Below are 20,660 nucleotides of genomic sequence, written 5' to 3'. Positions count from 1 at the left end.
TATTTTTAAACAGGATGAGAGTTACTAAGAGAGAGACTCAAGCCAGGTTGCATGTACAAGCCTTTGTGTGTGAAGATTTCCTAACCAGAGTCCTCTTGGACAACTCACTGGATATCTGCTTTTTTTCAGAGTCCAGATTCTTTTTCTCTGCAGAGATTGCCTTTTGAAGGCAACATACAGCTTTAAGGCTGTAACCTGATTTCAAACATAGTATATTTTCATTAGGCCTCTGTACTTAGTTTCTCCCAAATGCCTGTTAGAATTGCTTTTTTTCCCCATTCTTTGTAGTATGCTTTAAGGGATACTCTATTGTAATATGTTGACCCTGAGCAGTAGGACTTGAGATAGTCACAAATGGGAGTACTTGGCTCTTTGACATTATTTATCATATATTATTTTTAAAAGATTACAATGTAAAGTCAGTGGTCCTTTGTAGTTTTCCTCTGTAGGCCATGTAAGGCAAGCAGCCCACACTGCTTGCATGTCCTTGCTCTGTATGAAATGCTTCTACATGCTTTCATTTTTGCTAATAGCCAAAATGCAAACATGAATTTTAAAGACTGGAATCTGTACTACCTTACTTTTGTTTGGACATTTATTCCAAAGCAAACCAGAGTAAAGCTGTACTAAATCAGAATGATAGCCTTTTGTTTTCTATTTGTACGGAGGTAGTTTACTTCATAAAGTGCTGTGTGGTGTAGTCATTTGGTAAATACCGCAGTGCTCCAGCACTGATGAGCCCCTGTTTTGATCCTAGAAGCAGAAAGTGATTTATGTAAGCTGTCACAGTATTAACATTAGTAATGCTTTCTTCCTCAGTGCTCTGAGAATTCAGTTGCTTGGCTTTTGAATATAAAATGCAACGAAGTAGGAACTGTATTGAACGGCAGTATAAATTCTTAGGTAATGAAAATGGTGTGTCAGCAGATAATGGTTGGAAAGCAGATTCCCCCAAAACCATTTTAGTGGGTTTATTCATGTATTTTCCTAGCCAGCATTATGCCGTTATAATTTAGTTTTCCCTCAGTTATGTACACGTTCATTATCAGGAGGTTGTTTAACCTATCTTTGTATTCTTTCCAAAAAGAGAAGACTCAGTTTTCTCCCCCTCATAAGTTAATCACAGTTACAATAATTCAGTTCATTGCCTGTTTTTGTCTGGAAGATGCCAAGACAGAGGCAGTGGAAATAGTTCAGGACTTTTGTCAACATCATACTCTTACAGAATCAAACAGTCCACATTGATGAAAATAGAAATTTTATATATAAGGAAGAAAGGTACATTGCTCACCCCACAAACTTTATTTTTTACCATATACGCACCAAAACAATAACTACCCTCCATGCAACTTCAGTGGTGAATTCCGACCTATTAGTTCATGGACTTTGTAACCAAAATGTTCACAAGCAGATTCCTGCTTATTTTGGTTTCCTCAGTTTTAGTTTACTCAGTTTGAGACCTGCATTTCTAAAATGTTTGGGAGTCTGTTTGCTGATGTCAGGTTGATTACACAGATATGAAGGAATTCAGAACAGCAAATTCATTTATGGAAACACTGATACTTAGATGTTTTCTCTGGAGAATATCCCTCGTCTCTAGAATAAAGTTTATTTTCTAATGCTAATTTCTGCCATAGGATTTTACTTGCAGAGAATGCCCTATCATATTCATACTTTCTTATTTATATCTCTTCTCACCAAAAGTGTTTATTGTTATTCCCTGTGGTGCCACTGCAACAAAACTGACTGGTAGCAAGACTTTTATTTCTCGTTACTTGTTTTTCTACTTTTCAGATATTGCTTTCTGAAACATACTTTCCCAGTGTGCTAACTGAAGTATTTGTGTTCATGGTTTATAAACAGCAAAAAAAAAAAGGATTCTGGTAGAAGGCAAAAGCCTTGGCTTATTGTTCCTGTTACTTGCCATGAATACTTCAAGGAAAATTTCCAGTCAACTTGTGAGTGGGAACAGTGCCCACATAGCAGATGGCTATGAGTGTAAGCATACAGAAGACCATGTCCATGCATTAAATGTGCTTACTGAGGGCAGACTTCCCAGGCTAAAATGTTGTGTATATCTGCAACATTTGTGCCAATGATTAAGAGGATATGCTACTATTAGTCATCTTCTAAAAAAGTCTAACTTTGAGAAATAATAACATTTTTCTTATCTGCATAAAAAGTCCTCCATGAAGATAAAACAAACTTTTTTGTTTTATTGCATATGCGATTGACAAGGATTTTTAAAATTTCTTTTTAAAATTATTAAGTGGGAATTTTAAATAAGACCAAAAAGAAACAAATGTACTATCATCTAACAGAAGATGAATTATTACATAAAATTAACATAGCTGTTTGTACCCAAATTGTCATAGAGTTAATAAATGAAAGTGAGATTCATTGGTTCCCCAGATATTTTTTTTTTTTTTTTTTTTCTGTTGAAAGGCCGTTTTATAATCAGATCCTATAGTGCTTATTTGTATTGTTAGATCACTGCAGAGGAACTTGCTTACATGGATATATTTGCAGAACATCACCGTTGGTTTGCTTCATTAGAGTCTGTTCTTCTGTTGCTTCTTATGGGAGAGACTTTTATCATTCTCATTTATTTCACAATACTGTTGTGTCTGTTGATAAAATCAGCAAACAGTTCCAGGGTAATCTGTTCTAGATACTTGATCTTGAATCACATTTTTCTTATCAGCTACACATGAATGTATAATTTGAAATAAATATAGATGTTAAATCTACTTGGCAATCCTGGTCAAGTGAAATAATCAATAGGTGGTCTTAAAAATCTTAAGTAAAAAAAAAAAATGATGGAAACTGACTACAGTGTTTGAATGACTACAGAATTTTTTTTTTTTTTAAATGAGTAGAACTAGTGTCCCTATACTTTAAACTACATGAAAAGTATAGCTAGGAAGATTAACTGAAATTTATTGTCAAATTATTACTGAGGTCAAAACTATAATATTTGAATAACAGCATTATTGAAAGCATTATTAAAAGATTTTTGCTATTAATATCAGTGTAATAGAAAGAAATAATACTTTAAAACATGATTTTTGCTGTTCAGCTCTTCTGTATTTTAGAACTTTTTCAACTTAGGCTGTTGCAATTTTTAAATATATATTTAAATATATTTATTATTGTTATTGAAAATATTAGATATTAAAGGCTGTAAACCTCTGTTTGATGGACTGAAGTCTGGAGAAAAAAACTTGAAAATATGATGCTTATTTATTCCTTTAGGAAGAAGAGGCAGTGTCAGCTATTTTCTTATATATTCAGTATTATCGATCTTCACTCTTCTTTATGCTTGTGAGAATGTCATCTTTTGGGAAAATGGAAATCTCATTGCTTCTTCAGGTCTTGTATTCTTTGCAAAACAGTCAAGTAGCAATACTGAGACTCCAAAAAAAGCTTGGTTCCTGCCAGGAGAAGATTACTTTCTGTGTAAACGAAGGTAATCTGTGGGAGGCATTTTTTGAAAGCCCCATTCAAACCACAGACTGGTTTTATTTTGGATTACAGAAACATCTGCAAATATTCCACTGGGCAGAACATCTGATTAAAACTGTTATGGTTTTTGGGTCTGTTACAGAGACTCAACAGAGATTGGTTGACTTCAGAAGGCAGGTCCCTAGGCATAAGGTAGTACCATCTGAGTAAAGATGGTAAAATCTTGTACCTAGATAAGTCAGAGTAACTTAGGGAATGCATTATTTGCTTTAAGACAGGGCTTTCCATAACCTTATTTCAACTTCAGTATTGAAAAACATGCTTATTATTTGAATTTTGCAAAATAGTGTATGATATCTCGAGAGGTAGGAGGGATGTGATTTCAGGTACGTCGCAATTCTATTGTAGGCAGGATATAGAACCAAGGGTTTCTGACTTTATTTTCAAATTTCTTTCCTTCTCCTGTTTGCAGCATATATACATTGTGAACTGATTCCATCCTCCTCTCCCCTACTGAAAATGCTTGTTCTGAAAGGGTCTTGCAAATGATTCTGTGTTCAGTTGCTCCATAGCAAGCAACATGTTCTGCATTTTTACATTTTATGGTTTTGAAACTAACAGAAACAATAGTAAAGCTCTTCTTTTTTGTTTGTTTAATATGTTAATCATTAACATCTGATTACATTATACAATGTGTAGTCTTGACTACAACAGAATTATTTAGCTTCAAGTAAAACTTTATCAGTTTACCAAGCTATGTATATTTTTGCTTGGTTTTAATAAATTAGCCGTATCTGCTTGTATACTTTGTTATATTTACTCACAAATCTTTGTCTAAGCAGTGAATTAAAATATCTCTAAGATGTTAACAGCATTCAACATTAATTTAATAAAATGAATAATGCTTAGTACAACTATTATAGCCTAAAGTAATTTGAATAATTGAATACCACTTTGTCTAGAGAAAACTATTTGTAGCAGCACTTGCTTTGCCAAAGGAAAGCAGAGAGAAAACTCGAAATGTTATGTTGATAAATGTTTTGTAAAACCTGCTGATCCTATTGCATATGTGTGGATAAGACATCTAGACACTGACATTCTCTTAATGTTATTTATAGCTGCAGCAAAAAGCAAATGATAAGTGCACTCAAGTGCACAGAATGTTAAGTGTTTAAGATGGCAGCTTAAAAAGAGATCTACGTACTCAGAGGAGAAATAGCCTTTAGGGTGTTCACAGCAGGAAGAACCCCAGAGAGCAGATGAAAGCAGGTGTAGAAATGACAGAGTAATTCTTCTTTCCATTGAAGATGTTGAGAGTTTAGTTCAAGGGATTGCAGTTTAAATCTACTCATTTTTCAGTTTCCTTTCTTTGACTTCTGCTGTGATTAAAAAGGATTATAATAAAATATTTAGTTGGGAGAAGATGCAAATTAGGTCATCTGCCACAGTGACCTTGTAGATACAATGAAAACTTCACAAGCAAATACCCAAAAAGGGGACACACAACCCCTGCTCCCCCCAGAATTATGAACTGTGAGGGAAAAGAAAAATTCAAACCAGACAGAAACGTAGAATGTCTGCCAAAATAACACACTTAAACTAGACCATGACACTTTGATGAAATCTATAAAATTTATGGAAAAGGAAGACATTTGTATACCATATGTAGTGATAAACCACGTCTATCACATTTATTTGCCTGAAGTAAACCAAGCTGAGTGACATCAAGCTGAGTGGTGCAGTTGACAAGCCTGAGGGACAGGATGGCATCCAGAGGGACCTGGACAAGCTCAAGAAGTGGGCCCATGTGGACCTCATGAGGTCCAACAAGGCCAAGGGCAAGGTCCTGCACCTGGGTCAGGGCAACCCCTGGTATCAATACAGGCTGGGGGATGAAGGGATTGAGAGCAGCCCTGCAGAGAAGGACTTGGGGGTACTGGTGGATGAAAAGCTGGACATGAGCCGGTGATGTGCACTCGCAGCCCAGAAAGCCAAACTTATCCTGGGCTGCATCAAAAGAGGTGTGGCCAGCAGGTCGAGGGAGGTGATTCTGCCCCTCTGCTCCACTCTGGTGAGACCCCACCTGGAGTACTGCATCCAGTACTGCATCCACTCTGGAGTCCTCAGCACAGGCAAGATATGGACCTGTTGGAGAGGGTCCAGAGGAAGGCCACAAAAATGATCAGAGGACTGGAGCACCTCTCCTGTGAGGAAAAACTGAGAGAGCTGGGGTTGTTCAGCCTGGAGAAGAGAAGGCTCTGGGGAGACCTTATTGCAGCTTTTCAATACTTAAGGGGGGCTTATAAGAAAGAAGGGGACAGACTTTTTAGTAGGACCTGTAGTGATAGGACAAGGGGTAATGGTTTTAAACCCAAAAAGGGTAGGTTTAGACTAGATATAAGGAAGACATTTTTTACGGTGAGGGTGGTGAAACACTGGGACAGGTTGCCCAGAGAGGTGGTAGATGCCCCATCCCTGGAAACATTCAAGGTCAGGTTGGAGGCAGCTCTGAGCAACCTGATCTAGTTGAAGATGCCCCTGGTCATTGCAGGGGGGTTGGACTAGATGACCTTTAAAGGTCCCTTCCAACCCAAACTATTCCATGATTCTATTCTATGATGAAAATAATCTCTCATACTCCATCAGCTTCTTTAACAACTTCACTTTAATCATGACGTGGCTTAGAAGTTCAGCTTTATTTAATCCACCATTTCAGCTGCTGTGATGTGTCACACTGAGAAAACAAATATATCAGCCCATAGTATATTCTAGCTGCTCTTTTGACTCAGAAGACTTACATCAGGGCTAGTTTGGGGGAATAAAGATAAGAAAACCTTCCAGTACAGTTCTCTTCTAAATACTTAAAAGTATTTAAAGTAAACTTAACCTCATTTAAGTGAATTGTTCTGTGTGCACATGCAAATTTTAACATAGTAATTGAACTACCAGTGTTTACAGTAGTGTGCCAACAGAAATTCTCCCAGACATTCCTTTCGGAGATACTTTAAAACCATCGTAATCTTTTTCTCACATTGGGTTTATTTTCAAAAATACGTGTTTAGATAAAATGATATATGTATTTTTTACTAAGTTCACAATTAGTAGGAAACAACACATACATAGAAAATCTGTTTTTCATGTTTTGGGAAAGTTCCATGTGCCTTGTAATGAAAAGAAACACTTAAGGCTAAAGCTTTTACTTCTCTTCTTCTGCTGACTAATGACAATGTCATGGGAAATAACCTGATCTTGCTGCTGCATTATCTTTCCAGGGTTGCTTGTGTGAACATATGTGTGATACTGCCTTGTGGCTGTTGTAAAGAAAGAGTGAAGTTATTGGCCAGTGAATGAATGGTTCTTCCAATAGAGTGTAATAATCACATTTTTGAAGTGGCCCAGAATCCCAGCCTATCTCCTCATGTGTGTTTGCTGTAAATTGGAATTTTTGTTATTGTTGCCATCTCAGAGATTTCCTACATCAGTCTTTTCAACACTGGCAAAATCCCATTTCTGTCTGTTTTCAGCCACACTAACAAATGCCATAAACTTTGTTGAAAAAGAAATTGGATTTCCTAAGATTTCTGTCAATGCTTCCCTACATTGTACATTATAATAGCAAGCAGAGAATCATCATGCACACTGCAGGGATCAGGCAACTCAGCAGCAGGAGGAGGCTATAATTTACTGTAAGGCAAGGAACAAAATTACCTAACAGTTGCCAGGCTTATATCTTACAAGTACAGCAAGAAGAGAAGAACATGGTTTGGTTGTTTTTATTTTGTATAGTTTGCATATAATGCAGAAAAAAGTAAGCTGTAAGAATAGATTGGTAGTGTTAGGTTAACGGTTGGACTTAATGATCTTAAGGGTCTTTTCCAACCAAAATGATTCTATGATTCTATGATTCTAATAGATTGCTACAAATATGAATAATCTTGTACCAGAGCTTAATAAAATCAGTAAAACTCTGATGTTAAGTTAAGCTTTGGATTTCCCTGCTTACAAAGATGATCAGACCTGAGTTTTCTATTTAGTATATACCCAGAGAACAAGGCTGGTCAGTAAAAAAATCCTCATCCAAGCTAGTGGAGGAAGATCTATCTCTACTTCCCATGTGGCTGCTATGAATGGCTTACAAGCCAGCATGCAGTGCTGTAACAGTTTCTTGGGTGTTTTTTTCTGTTTGTTTTTTATTATTATTATTTTTATATATTCTCATTGCTGAAACACTGGTGGCCATGCATACGCAGATGATCTTGATTAATTAGCCCAGTAATTTCTGAACTGCACGTGTCAGGGCTTTGCCCTTGAGGAAGTAGCAGCAAGTTCTCTCTCTCCAGCAGTGACTTTGATCATGCTCAGTTTGGTTGTAGCTTAAAGTCTAGACACTGTATTACAGGGTTTCTGTGATACAAATAGGCAAAAGCATTATTGCTGAAGGCATGAGAAATATTTACTGATTTTGTTTACCACTGTCAGTTAGAAGTGTCAGGCCCGACCTAGGCAAAAGCCTTAAAAAGGCAAACAGTAACAGCTGGCAAATCCAAAGAAGAAAGGAGGGCAATTTGCATTTGAGCCTGTGAAGAGGAAGAGCAAGAGGAAGAAAGAGAGGGAGATCTCTTACTGTTTTTAAAGATAGAGAGTAGGAAAATGTATTAGTTGTAATTGACTGGAAACAATGAAAAATTAAATGTAAATGGCTGCAAAAATTGCATTATTCCTTAACATTGCCCAAGAACCTGTGTGGAAGAGAAGTACCCGGGGGGGGGGGGAGAAATGAAAGAATTATCACAATGGTAAGAGAAAGGGAAAGACAAAGCAACCCCTAGCAAGTAGCAACATAGCATATAGCAACAGTAAAAGACAGGTGAGCTTCAGGCAAATGAAAATAGAGCACAGGACAAAACATTCATACCTACATAAGGAAAGGTACAAATGTATGTAACTGAAGCTTTTTTTTTTTTTTTTTAAGACGAATAGTAGCAGAGCATAGCTAGAAAACAGACATATGGGTTATATTTGAGAAGTAGGATATGGGATACAAACCAGGTTACTTCCTGCATTCAGGTTGTTTCAGATAATAGAAAAGGATAACTCCACATTACATTATGTATATACTCCGTATGTGTGTTTATGTGTGCATATATGTATGCACATATACACACATGTGTGTGTTTGTGCGTGCGTATGGAGAGTTGGCTATGTGTACAAATCTGCTGCAAATGTTCTTTTTTTTTTCTAATAAATATATTGAATTTTTTTTAGTTGTGCACATTTATTTGTTTGCCATGGTTGTATTTCATTCACTTATGTTGCATCTCTCTTCTTTGTCCTTACTTTGATTATGTTTTTAGAATAATAAGGGAAACAAAATGTTTGTAGTTTAAGGTGAAGTTTAATCAGTTTGTCGAAGAGACTATGTGGCATAATGCTAAAACAAATAAAGGTGTATGCTGGAAGACCAAAGAGCTCTTTCTAATCTTAGATGTTTCTTAAATAGCATTATAAGATGTTACTGCTTCCCACAGCCTGCTTTCCAACATTAAACTGGCAGAAATGTAGGCATGATATTCTCACTCTCTTCTCTTTAAGAATGTAAACCAACACCCCTCAGAACATACACACGTGAAACTCTTGTGGGTTTATTGCTCTGAGATTTATAATCTAGGCCTGATAGTGAAACTTTTACAAATAGACAATTACTTAAATGAATAACATGTTTAATGTCAACAAGTATGCAATAGTTGTATGCTTGATGGACTTCTACTGAATCAGAAGGTATCGCCACTAATTTCAGTAGAAATTAAATAAAGCCCTTGTATGCTTGGTCCATATATTGTTGTAGGTGTTGTCATTCCCCAACTTGTCAATTTTTAGGTCTTCAGCTAGAAAGTTGAACTGAAAGAGTTCATTTTGTTTTGCATGCTGAAGAGAATCAGAAAGGGAGCACAATGATATTCATTGAACATGGAATTCTTCAATAAAAAATTATATCAGCAAAGATAGATTTTGAGACTAGTAGAATATTTATATTTTCATTCTGCCTCTTGGCCGCCTATCACAAGTTAATATAAAGAAATAATTCAGCCATGCAGGTGTGTGCAGCTTTCAAATATTATCTTATTTGTTGTACATGGGTTTTCTGTTGAATATATTGATGCTGCTCACCTTCTCTGAAGCATCCATTACAAATGTGCCATCTTGAAATAACTACTTTAATTAAAATATTATCCTCCAACAAATAAGCACCTGGACACCGCTATGCCTTTTCAGAACTTTGTACTGTCTGCCCTGTCTGTGTAAGGTCATAGTCTTCTTTTACCTTTGGTATTTTCTTAACTGTACTACCACTGGTATGCCTTGTTCTTGTCTTTTCCTGAGTTGCTTCTGCCTCTCTTTTTGAAGAATTCAGTGGGGACTGATAGCCTTTTAATACAGATTTAAAAACAACCTATACAATTATATTGTTGGAACATAATTCTGTGGTTTTTTGTTTTCTGTAGAATGACTTTCAAATCTTGAATATAATATACTACTTTTTATTGGCAATTGGAAGCATTTATAAGGGAATAAATTGTCTTCATAAGATGCTGGTAAGTGTTGTCCACAAGAAAATGACCTTTGGGTCCTGTATAGCAGTCAGGATGATTTCTGGCAATCTTTTGTTTCTCCTTAGGGACTTCTTACCGACTAGATGCAGTCCACCATAAATGCATTCTCATCAGAGTGTGTTTATGCATAGCGGTGTTGGAAGTAATAAGCACTTGGTTTTGCCTAGCATATGAGTCAGTAAATACATAAACAGGTACAGATTTATGACTCTACACTTCAGAGTATCACGGTGCTTGATATACAGTGCAGTCAACTTTATCTGAATGTCACAGAGGATAGTGAATATATCTGTAATACCAAGGTCATTTTTGATGTAATTAATAGGTTGGGATTTCTTTTGTACCAGAGTTTCAAATAACTTTAGTTCTCCTAATCAGGATTATTGGATATGGAATGGGTGTCCTTGAAATATGTAAATTATCCTGTGAAATACAGTCATACAGATATTAAGCGTAGGCTGATGTCTTCTTACCAGCGTGAATATTTTAGTGGATAGCATTTCTTTTGAAGACATATTGACTGTTTAGCAAGTAATACAAATTCCAAAGTGCTTATTCATGTTACCAGTGTTAGTGAAGCCTTCTTTGGTAGAGTCAATGGGAAAACTCACTGCTACCAGTGGATTAAACATTTCAGTCTGCAAAACTGCCAGCCATCACTGTTCACAAGGTAACTACATTTTATCTCACCTTTACTATTTTCCATCCTACAGCTTTGCCAAGCATACTTGAGCTACATTTCATTTTTTTGATAGTGCTTTGTTTTGCTTCAAGGAAATATGCCATGACTGTAAAAGCTACAGTAGCAGACCAATACTTATTTTTTCTTTTTGAATAGGAGTGATGAGCTTAGATAATATTCCAAGAACCTTCATCTACATATATACCTTTTTTTAAATGTAAAAAGATCAAGATAACTTTTCTTCTCCGTTACATCTCACTTCTAGAACTAGAAGAAAAAAGTGATTTATACTGTTTCTAATCAGAAAGAATGCCTTGTTCTGTTGCATGTGTGGGGCTAAGGCATTGGAAGAGATACTGGAAGAGATACCTTTAATAAGCATGTAATTTTTTTAGCATTCCATTTAAGCAAATGTGAAACTTAAATAGCAACTGTGGCTATATAATAGATGAGAAAGTGAAGGGAAGATCCATCCTGGGACAGTGTGTGCTACATTCTGCACAGTTCTATTAATCACAGAAGAAAAGCCTGATATCTGCTAAAGCAGTCCTTGGGCTTCTGAATTTTAATCAGTGTTATTGTTCGTGGTCAGTCTTCAGCTGTTCATATGCCAGGTGAGCCATTATAAGCTATTTTAGTTATGGACTCCTACAATTTAATGTGTGGATGTGATGGGGTAGCCTGAGCTTGGTATGGGAATTTTACCAGAAAGAAATCTTACTGAAGGAAAGATCAATTCTATTTCATTTAAATGTGAAGTAAACTTTGGATTGTGTATAGTTAATTAGATTTCAAGATTGTAAAACACAGACAAGGAAGCTCTTGTGAATACCATAAGCATAGATTATCATCTGCTCTGGCCATCGTGCTTGGATCTCCTGGGGAAAATTTCCTAATGTTTGGTAATTTGTAAATTAATTTAACTTCCAGTGTCTTTTTTATTTTTGGAGCAAATAATTCGAGTCAATTGAAGCAAATATATTACCATATCATTATTTTTCTATTCACTGGAGGTTCTGTCTGAACACAAGGGAAAACTTTCTTACTGTGAGGGTGACCGAGCACTGGCACAGGTTGCCCAGAGAGATTGTAGAATCTCCACCCTTGGAGATATTTAAAAGCTGACTGGACATGGTGCTGAGCAGGCGAGCTAGCTTGAGCAGGGGGTTGGACCAGATGATCTACAGAGGTTCCTTCAAACCTCAACTATTCTGTGACTCAGTGATATTAGAACTGTATAAAAAAGGGAATTATTTTTAATGTTTGGATTACTTTGATTTGTCAGTGGAAAGTGTTTATGTTGTAATCATATCTACACAAGAAATTTCCTGGTTCAGCTTTTTCAGTCCCTAGTAGAACTACCTTTCACTATCAAGATACTTTATATAATTAAGCTATATTAGCAATAGGTATTTGGCTGGAAATTAGTAGAAGTAACAAAGTATGTATGGTGGCAGAGTTTGAATTGTCTAACAGCAAAATCTTTTCCCAGGGAATTTTTTACCATATATTGTCTTGTTTTCTTCATCCTAAATAGTAAACAGTTGTCTTAGTGGAGAATGTCCTTTTCCAGCAGCCTGCTTGTTTGCAAACCTCACATCTTCAGCAGGTTTGTTTTCACTAACTCTCCCACTCTTCAGTTGTAATGCTGGACGGATTTTACTAGGGGGATTTGCAGTCACTGCTATTTCCGCAGGCACAGGAATAGTATCTTGTAAATGTGAATGGGACTGTAACTCCTGGTTATGAGGGTGTGGCAGAATATCAGTAACAACGTATCCCTATGTATGGCAGGCAGTTCGGGTCACAAGAAACTAAAGAAACCTTCATTTTTATACTTTGACTTACCTCAGTTTATCTATGCATCATACTCAGCGGTAGGATAATTTGGATGTAGTTTGGCTTCCAGTCAGTCATAACAGAGGAAATATATAGAAAGAAGCATGTATCTGTGTAAATTGGTTAGCAATATATGGGTGGTTCTAGCTAGGTGCTGCAGCATCAGAATATGTCCTCATCTGTGGAGGCGTGAAAGGCACTGCAGGAACATGTATTGTCTTGCCACTTTGCCAGGGAGCCTAAGAACTGATGCTGTATTTGAAGTGAAGAGGTGCAGCAGAAGTACCGTGAGGGCTTAGATTCGTGCCATTCTCATTTTGATTGAAAAGATTTCTTGAATTTTGAAGACAGTGCTGGAAGGTCAAATAATACTTAAGTTGAAAGGCTCAACAGTGAATGGTTGTAATGTGTACCACAAATCACAATTTCACAGATAGATTTGTATTTAACTAAACTATAACAAAGGAAGCACTTAACCTACGTAAGGCTACAGGTTCTGCTATGAGTGATTACAGCAGTAGTGTCTAGCGCTTCCTGCCTTGTTGGAGTATCACCCGGCCAATCATCTGCAGTAAGAATGTACCACTAGAATTAAACTTACTTGGGGGCAGAAGCAATCACACAGTTAACAAAGCTGAATATTAGGATATGTAGTCGTTAATTTGGATCACTTATGATCATGACATCCATCATTCCTGAGAACAGCTGTGACCATGAAGTTGTTGATTTGACAAAGGTGGAAGATTGAGTCATTGCACAAAATAGATATTAGCATTTTTACCTAGCAACCTAACACTGAATATCTACCTATGGCATGGATCAGATTAAGGGGAATTTAGTTTTCTGACAATTTTGTTTAGGAAAATTGCAACTTCTTACTCAGGTCTCTTTCCACTTTTTCTTCTGATAACTCCCTTGACTCTTTTGCCTCCTCTTCCTTATTTTGCTATTACAGTTTGTTTCTGTCACTTCCTATATTTATCTGACTTTATTGTTTACCATTAAGATTCTTCAGAGTTGTTTTCTTAGGTATGTTGGCATTATATTGTATATAAATTGTTTCCATGTTTTCCTTATTTTGATGGTATCCTAATTTTATTATGTTTATAATGCATAGCTAAAGTTAGTAGCTTTCATAAATGGGTGTTGATACAGGAAAGAGCAAGCAATTTAACCACCTGAAAATTTTCAAGGTAGGTCTGAATGTTGGAATAAAAACTGGTAAATACCAGTTGTGTAAGCAAAGATAAAATTAAGACCGTATACTACCAAACCTAAAAGAAACAATGTAAATCAAATAGGAATTACATAAATTAGTAGCAGCATTAGACTGTGATCAAATCAATTCCAGTAGACCAGATAATCAAATTTTAAGGACTTGATTACATATGGCATTTTTGCTGATTAAATATCTCTGATTAACTCCATGCATAATGCTCTTATTCCAAAATAAGAGTACTTTTTTCTTTCAATCTTAGCTTATTTTGATGGCACCGGACATTCTATCTTTATAACATCTGTATATAGAATGACCCAGTGAGAGCTAACAAACTATATTGTAAGTACAGAAGAGTTCAAAGAGTTAGCTTTCTGTTGATTGTAATCACAATTAAGAGGTTCATCCAGCTAAGTAAACTCTGCAAGTTGGAATAGGTGTTACGTATTAATAGTTTATCTGAGTGAATTAGTCAGCATTTGAAGTCAGTCACAACTTTAAATAGAGCATATTTGGAATTTCAGTGATGTAACAGAAATATTCAGCCACTTTTTTTTTTTTTTTTGTATTACAGACTTTACTGAGGCTTTCTCGAAAGTTTCGTCAGTACATATATGACAATTACAGCACAGAATCTGAACTGAATCTGTTAGTACTATGTTTATCTTCTTAGGATATAAAAATGTAGAATACTCTTGTGTATGAATACTTTTGTGTCGTAGTAATTAAGGCAAAGCAAATATATGCATACATGTGCAAAAGTAAAAAACCAAACCATCCAACGAGTAAATTTTTTATGAGTTGGAAGCAAATGTCTTTTTTCCCTTGAGCTGGGAGACACTGAGAACAGAACTGTCTTATCTGTCTTCTATGCACCATTCACTACTTTATCTAACTGTCAATCTTATTTTTATTCATCTCTTTCTAAAGGGAAAAAAATAATTTTTTTCCATGTCTCTTCAAATGAGCATTTTACTTTTTGGTAAGGGCACATTGTTGTTTTTTATTTTTATATCCGTTTTCTATTCATATCAGCTGCAAAACAAGCAAGGCATTAAGTAACTACTCCCAAACTCACTGAAGTCGGCATCCTTGGATCATGTTTCAAATTTTTGTTTCAGTTATTCCAGTTATACAAAGTAGTCCTTCACTTCATACTTTTAAAGACTTTTGATTAAATGCCATTAAGATTTAATGCACATATGTGTGTTGAAAAGGAACTAAATAAAATTCAGCATCTGTCAGTTAAATCCTGGGTACACAATAAGTAAAATAAAATTATTTAATGATCGGAATGTTTAGTGTGGAATTAAGTTTACTAAATTTATGTCAGCTAATTCTTTTTAAAAAATCTGGTAAATAAGTTCAGGGAAAGATCATCTAACTGACATCTGTTTTGTGGGTCTCTTCTTTTTTTTTCCTTTTTTTTTTTTTTTCTTTCCTCAATGAGGAATCCTGTTTGTCATAGCTATTTCAAAATCTGTAAGATTTCAGTGGGGTGTATCATGCACTGAAAAGCACAGCATGGATTTCTACTAAGCTTTGTTTACTTGTATGCAATTGATACTCATATATTTAAGTTCCTGTGTTCATATAGTCAAGTTCTGGTGATCCCATGTTTCAGCAATGGGAACAGTCTAAAAACCTAAGGTGTAAGTGTAAGGTTTTTTCTTTAAGTAGAACAGATTATTGCATTAGAATTATATTATTCTCAGAAGTTCTTACTGTAAGCAGAAAATAATGTTAAGATCTTTTCACTCTTTCTTTTCTTCAGCTGATTCTCTCCACTTTGTTTTTCTTGATGGCTGGGCTGTTTCTCAGCAAACAAGTAGTACTTGATTAAGTCAAAGAATGTTAAACAAAGGCTTTGCTTAATTTAAATCTTTGAATTTCTAAAATGAATTACTCTGTGTTCCTACACAATAAGACCACATTCCCTCAAAAATTCCTGTTGGAAGGACTGTTTCATTTGTAAGCTGCTTGGATCATCTTGAGTGAGATGCACATTGAGTTTCAGCTGAGAACAGTGAGTTTCCAGATAAAATGTCCAGAAGCACATTTCAGGATTTGTGACTTCTAAATGTTTTGACTAAAAAACTTTTGACTAATTAAGAACTCTGTAATGATTCAAGATTATTTTAACAAATGTGGAAGTAAAATGCAGGGAAAAATAAAATTGAATGACACACCAACAGTAATGAGAAATAAAGTCTTTAATTATTACACCATTTTAACGAACTGTCCTGGTTTCAGCTGGGATAGAGTCAATTTTCTTCCTAATAGCTGGTACAGTGTTGTGTTTTGGATTTAGTATGAGAACAATGTTGATAACACACTGATGTTTTTAGTTGTTGTGAAGTAGTGCTTATCCTAAGCCAAGGACTTTTCAGTTTCCCATGCTCTGCCAGCAAGCAGGTGCACAAGAAGCTGGGAGGGGGCATAGCTGGGGCAGCTGACCCGAACTAGCCAAAGGGATATTCCATACCATGGAACGTCATGCCCAGTATATAAACAGGGGGAGTTGGCCAGGAGGGGTGAATTGCTGCTCCAGGACTGGCTGAGCATCTGTCAGTGGGTGGTGAGCAATTGCTTTGTGCATCATTTGTCTTTCTTGGGTTATATTTCATTCTCTTTTTGTTATCTTCATTACTATTATTAATACTATTATTATTATTATTATATTTTTAGATTTCTATTATTAAACTGTTCTTATCTCAACCCATGAGTTTCACTTGTTTTCGATTCTCCTCCCTATCCCACCGGGGTGGGAGTGGCGGGTTGGCAGAGGAGTGAGTGAGCAGCTGCGTGGTGCTAGTTGCTGGCTGGGGTTAAACCATGACATGAACAGTGTGTGCAGCACTAACTATAGTTTTGAAAGCCTCCTACTGGTTATTGTCACTGGATAAGGAAGAAGGCAGGATTCTCAATGTGATGAACCTTTAGTTTGAGAACTGTCAATAATGCAGATAAAGATTTTTTGTAAGATGGTGAACCCAAACCCTTTCCCCCTTGATTTGACATGAGCTTGATATTCAGATTCTCCAACATGACACACAGGTGATGATGAATGAACAGATGTTATCTCTTCTTTTTCTGTACATTCAGGTTTGTTTTATTATAGTTGAACAGGCTATGAAGTGTAGAGCTATCTAGAGAAGTGAGCATTACGAATAGCAAACTCTCAAATACATGTTCTGTGCATGTTTATACACATTTTCCTCAACAATAACCTAAACTATACGTACATGTAGAATTCCCTCTAAGACTTCGAGGAATCTGGTAAGATTGTCTTTCTGTAATTCTGTTTATTTTACTGATCTATATACTAATTGTAGTCCAATTACTGTGCTTGTTTCTTTTGAAATTAATAGAATAGTCATCTAACCTATCCACTGTTTTTTTTTTTGTTTGATTGTTTTTTCTGGAAAATGAGTTAATTGTGATGTAGTGGGACTCCTAGATATTTTCTGGATCTGCTCAGAATAAGAAATTTACACTTCACAATTTTTCTTAGATACGATATTTCTAGCTAGTAATTCCGGAATTCATAAGTGAAATATTTTTTTCCTGAGACAGATAGACTAAATCATTGATTCTTCTTGGCACTAAAGATTGCTCATGGACAAAAAGTTCTGTACAATGACAAAGAATCAAGCAGCTTGCAATCACGGATAAACACATATTTATTTATTTGTTTATTTTTGCAGCACTCTTAAGAACTTTTACATCTATAGCTGTGACTATAATAAATCTGACCTCAAGATTAATCCCATATCTATGAATAAATGCAAAAAGTTGCACTGTGATGGAGTATTTGTGGTTGCCTGGGTGGTGTGAGGTTTTTTTGTTTCTTTGTTTTTAAACCTATGTTTAATAATAGTGGATTTGAGCATCCTGAGAGGTTAGTGATGTCATCTTTACTTTCTTTTCTTCCTATTGGGAAACCCAGTAATAATGAGTAGGGTCAGAGTATAGAGGTGATAGATATGTATTGTGTGAGTGTTGGCAACTTTGTAATACTTTAAAATAATTATTTTTTTTTTGTCTGAAAATGCAGAACAGTGAATAGTTTCCTGTCTTTCCCTTGTAAAATATGTGCATTCTCATTCTTTATTCTTCACAGAAGAAAATGTATCTCTTGCCAGGCTCAGTTACTTTCAAAAACTTGAAAATAACTTTTACTTGGAACTCCAACAGTACATAACCAGCCAGTGTCTTGGAAATTTGTTGAGTACTTTATTGAGGCTAGCATTGCAAGATTACCTCTCTAACTGATCTCTGTCTGCTGATAACCCCGAGCATTGCATGCTTCTCCAAGACAACCATCCAGAGAAGGGCTTTACTTGGGATTCAGGGGTTTCAGACTTGAATTTTGAGATTGATTGGGAACCTCTCTGTTCAATGTCTGTACCATCCATGGAGAGGATAGGGAACATTTCGTTCAATCTTTTGTAGTCTTTCAAGCCTTTTCTGTTTTTACTATACCACCATAGTGTCTTACCTAGTTCCACTGTTCTAGATTCAAAGGCACACACAGCTCTGTTTTCTCTGCTTGTGTTGCAAAGGATTAATCTTTGCAGCTGCACTCTCAAACAGGTCTAGTCTCCTCCCCATAATTTTGGGATCCAATTCCAAAACTTCCTTCTTCTCTTTTAAAAAAATTCTGTTGACTTTGTTGCAATTTGCCTTTTTGATTCAAGACAAATTCAGTATTAGCATAAGTAGATATCTTTTTACTGACTCTTCAGTTTAGTGATAGAATAAGGTACAATAGTGGTCTGGATATTTTCATACAAAATATAGGCTTTTAGAAACACTGCAATTTAAAATGAAACTTAACATTAACTCCATTTGTCGTTTATACTGAAATTATAAAGTTCCTTTTTTCTTCTTTCCTGATCTTACATTCAGTACGGCAACTTATTTGGCTGAAAGTCTTCTCTAAAAACTCATGATTATCATTTCTGGATTTCCTATAGACAGAATGATCTTTCTTTATTCTAATTTCATCAGCTCTGAAGCTCATTTCATTCAGGTAAGTGGTGATGTGCTCTTTTCTCTTTGACTGCTTTCACAGCAATATAGAATGACTGGCCTTCAAGGGGACCTCAGGAGATTGCCTCAGGCAACCCCCCCTGCTCAAACAAGGTCTGTTAGAACAGGTTGCCCAGGACCACGACCATCTGGGGCTTGCATATTTCCAAGGATGCAGACTCCACAGATTCTCTGGGGAACCTGTTCCAGTCTTTGACCCCCCTCACAGCAAAAAAGTGTTTTCTTGTGTTTAAATGGAATTTCCTGTGTTTCCATTTGTGCCCATTGCCTCTTGTCCTGCCACTGGGCACCACTGAGAAGAGTGTATCTGTGCATGTGTATAGTGAGATGGTGTTGATGAAAGTAGAGGTAATTTACTCAAGGAGAAATCTTGAACTCTTCTTTGGGACAAAGAAAATTTTTCTTGACTGAGTCTCCTTGTCTTTCTCGCTCCTTTAAACCATTCATTCTTTCTTTTTTCCTTTTTCTTCACTTCCTCTCTAATGGACAGATTAATTGGTAAGATTTCTAATTAGATACAAGAGACTTCTGGACACAAAGTTATTTTAACTTTCAATGCAGTAGTAATATTTTATAACTGTTTGAAAATTAAGCATTAGGGTGATTAAAATGACGTCCCTGCTTCTTCAGCCTCACCATCTACTGTAAAAGTTGTCCTTAAGGAGCAGTTTGCAAAAGTAGCTTGTGTGATTCTCTGTAATATGATATATACTTTCTTTTACCCTTCCTTTGACAGTGAAAGAATTAACAAGGTTAATGATGTTGACATTTAAAATATCATAATTGGCATCTGATTTAGCGTCCATTAACATGAATGAGTCCTCTTACTTGAAATTATTCACTCATTTACTCTGCAAACCTAGATAAATTACTGTGTGGTTAAACTAAGCATGTTCAGGTTTTCAGTGTTTCTTTGTAATCCTAATTCATACAGATTTCATATACATCAGACACTAAAAATTATATCTGACTATTTCAGATAGCTGCCCACATGTATTTACTTCCCAAGAAATGTTTTTTCATGTACGCAATGATTCGTACACTTAACAAAATTTACTGGTACAAAATTTAACCATTCTGGTTTCATAGGCATAATTTCGTAATTTTTGTTTTGTTTTCTTTCTGAACTCTATGGCTGAGTCTCATTTTACCTAAACTTTCTAAAAATACTTATGTGATTGCAATGATACTGATTTTTAGACTGTTCTCGCCACTGTTGTACCTTCCAGCAAGAACCCAAAAACCCTAATGTAACAGACAAAACCCACAAAAAATGTGAAACCCTGGTGTGTGCAGTCAGGGAATTCTTATGTTAATAAATGTATTGTGGTAATTCTGCCATGAGACCAGATGAGCGAGGGTGTGCAGCATGAACGTAACTGTTATCATTTCTCGTCAGCCTGATGCCGGATCGGTTCGTCACCTGTGTAACCAGCCAGCTGATTAACCAGAATAGAGCTGCCGCCTTGCCCCAGCACTTGCACTGCTTGCCTCCTCAGGAGAGCCATGGTCGGTGGAGAAAGGGGAGTCTGAAGGGAGCCGGGGGACCAGGCATGGAGGATGCAGGAGGACAGCTGGGAAGGGGAGGGGACTGTGGAGATGTGGAACACAAATTTGTAGAAAATTAAGCCTTATTAATTCATAAAATAACCTCTGTTTTCTTCTGAAGTACTTTGTGGTATAATATTCAGCGTTAATTAAAACCTTGGGTGTCTGATTTAGTTTGAAACGGTTGTTATAAAATGTGAGAAGTCTTACAAGAGCACAAGCTATGTATTGAAGATAGGTGGAG

At 36.1% G+C, this 20,660-nt stretch overlaps 1 long non-coding RNA gene across 1 annotated transcript in view; it reads left to right on the top strand.

Moving 5' to 3' along the window:
* LOC127013534 (uncharacterized) overlaps positions 1 to 20,354 on the top strand; it is a 156,469-nt gene extending 136,115 nt beyond the window's left edge. The window contains exon 3 of the long non-coding RNA XR_007766087.1: positions 20,268 to 20,354. This is a non-coding gene — a long non-coding RNA (uncharacterized LOC127013534). The remainder of the gene's footprint in view (positions 1 to 20,267) is intronic.
* The last annotated feature ends 306 nt before the right edge of the window (positions 20,355 to 20,660 follow it).

This window comes from Gymnogyps californianus, chromosome 2 (genome assembly GCF_018139145.2).
Source record: "Gymnogyps californianus isolate 813 chromosome 2, ASM1813914v2, whole genome shotgun sequence".
Lineage (NCBI taxonomy): Eukaryota > Metazoa > Chordata > Aves > Accipitriformes > Cathartidae > Gymnogyps > Gymnogyps californianus.
The sequence above is the reverse complement of the archived record's forward strand: the minus strand, read 5'-3'. Positions and strand labels throughout refer to the sequence as shown.